The sequence below is a fragment of the Dipodomys spectabilis genome, unplaced genomic scaffold (assembly GCF_019054845.1).
Source record: "Dipodomys spectabilis isolate Male_0828 unplaced genomic scaffold, ASM1905484v1 ptg000205l, whole genome shotgun sequence".
In the NCBI taxonomy this organism is placed as follows: Eukaryota; Metazoa; Chordata; class Mammalia; order Rodentia; family Heteromyidae; genus Dipodomys; species Dipodomys spectabilis.
Window position 1 is genome coordinate 5,065,462 of NW_024870882.1, and position 2,615 is coordinate 5,068,076.

At 31.2% G+C, this 2,615-nt stretch overlaps 1 pseudogene; it reads left to right on the forward strand.

The window, feature by feature from the left end:
* Window positions 1–2,174: 2,174 nt before the first annotated feature.
* On the forward strand, window positions 2,175–2,274 carry LOC122122144 (annotated as a pseudogene).
* The last annotated feature ends 341 nt before the right edge of the window (window positions 2,275–2,615 follow it).

A 2,615-nucleotide genomic window follows, 5' to 3' on the forward strand; every position in this document is an offset into this window, starting at 1 on the left:
AATTTACTTTATTAGCTAATATTTGGGTTTGAAATATGGGAGGCTGATCTATTTAACACATTTCTGGAAGGCACCTACTGAACAACACAAATGGTGGGGGGTACTATTTCTACAATTTAATGAATGGTTGAACTTGTTCGTTATTACTTCTGGGTACGTAAATCAACTCTATTGTAACTTGCTCCCTACAATTGAAAACCTTGTAATGTCACTGTCATCTACTTGTCAAGTGTTATTTTGGCAAATGTGATTTTAAATAGCTTATTTGAAAATGAATATACTTTCAGGAGATTAAATGTAGGTTATCATTGGTTTGAGAATGACAACATTTTTATACTACAGAACCTAGTTTTACTGAAGTACCAGTGTTTTGAAGCACTAAAGATCTTCTCAGTTAATATTTTTCTAAATTATATTTGACATCTAAATCAAGTTTCCCTAACCTTAGTAGACCATTTATGGATCTATCATTCCAGAAACTATTTTTTTGGCTGCACTGAAATCTTTCATTAATCATTAGGAGAGGGGTATTAAAAATAATCTTGTTCATTTGTGATTTTGTTCACTCATATGGGCTGGTCATCTGTAAATTGAAAGTTTGAATTACAGTACTTTCTCTCAGATTTTGTGATCACATCTTTCATTTTAAGTTGCCTTGCATTTCACAATTCATTATTGCTAATTCTTGTAAGGAATTGGGGCCCTGAAATATTATAGGAAATGAGAAATTGAGATGAATCTTCAATTATTTTCTGTTGGCATGTTGTATGGGCCTATGTCAGAAGTCTTGCCCTTGTTATCTGATGATGCAGATAACTGGGACCAGGTATCCTAGAACTCGTGGGTCCTGCAGACATCATATCACCAAATTTGGGTATAATCAGCAAGAATGTTTCAGAAATATGGAGAAAAACAATTTGGGACCAGTGAGTTAAAACAATAAACAGAGCATCAGAGTAAAATCCCTTATAGATTAGCAGAAAACAATATGTTATTTTACATGTGAATTCAGAAGACCACGAAAATTTAGAAGGTATCACAAGTTTATACCGAAGATATTGCATTGATACTCTTTATATTCTAATAAATATTCTAATCCTAAACATTTATGTTCCAATTTATTTATGGGAATAAATGTCAATATATTTGTCAAATTATCAATTCTAGTAAGATTCATTGTGTGAAATTTAAAATCAGCACATACAAATATAAAATATATAAGTTTATATAATATAAAAATTCTTTTACATTGTTGTGTTGTGGTTAGGGAATCAAAGGCAACTCTGTTTTAAAGTATTATTCAATTATCTCTACCTCAGTTTTTGGTAGAGTTAGACTTAAAGATTTACCATTTGTAGATTTACAGCCTAGAGAAAAGAGGAAACACTGTGATTAAAACATTATCAATTTAAGGTCTAATATCGAGGAGAAACATATGGACTTTTCCAGGAGCTATGGAAATATTTGGTGATAGAAAGTCAGTAGTGTAAGTTCTGCCTGGTTGGATTATAGACAGGCCAGGACAGTAGGTAATCATGCATATGAACAATTATTTCACCTTCTTTGCTTTAGCTACTTTTGAAATGATAAGTATAATAACCAATTATATTTCGATAAAATGCCTTCCATTCTGAACAATTCTGTCTGAACTGTTCATCTTTCTATGATTCCTTGTAACTAAGATTAGTTTTGTTCCAGTAAGACAATCTATGCTGTCAGGGTAAGATATTCTGTTTGGTCTGTTCCTACATGGAAGAAGGGTAAAGGTTCAAGTAGGCATTTGTCCCACAAGACTTCATTTGGGAAATTTTAAGCTGCCGAAGATTAGAAGTAGCTCTTAAGCAAGGCTTACTTTGAGTCCATTAGCTCAACAAAGCTAACTCAGTTGATAAATAAGTACTTGAAAAGCCATCACCTTTGGACTTAGCTGTAAAGGCTTCAAAGTATGATCAAATTTAAAATGAAAACGACAAAATAGTCATTGCCCAAAAAATTTTAAATGTGAGCAATCGACCAAACTATATAAGTTTTTCCCACTATACACAGAATTTTAGAGAAATAAGATCAATAGCATTTTTAGGAACAATAAGGGTTCCTTGTTACAAATAGGCAACCATGGATATATGCCTGTATAAAGATTGCATCATTAAGTATTTAAATTTATAGTACACTACATGCTTCAGCAGCAGGTCTACCCAAATTACAACAATACAGAGATTAACATGACACTTGCACAAGGATGATATGAAAATTTGTGAAGTATTCCATATTTTTCATTCTTCTGATGCAAGAAATGAAAAATAGTTATTAAAAAGTTCATTACAAAAATAGAAGTGTAACAATACATGTAATTCATAGAATTAAAGGTTAATTTGACATCAGTGTATTAAATCTTCACCTTAGAAAGGCCCTTACATAGCATAACTTTTACAAAACTTGAAATTAGATAACATTGTCATTTTATCCCAAAGAAATAAAATAATAAAAAGACCTAGAAAAAATGGAATCTTAAACTTCGATATGGAATGCAATCTGAAAGGACACATTTATTAATGAATCTACATTATATGACAATGTAGAATTCAAAGTATTATATCTAGGAGCTAATGAAATAG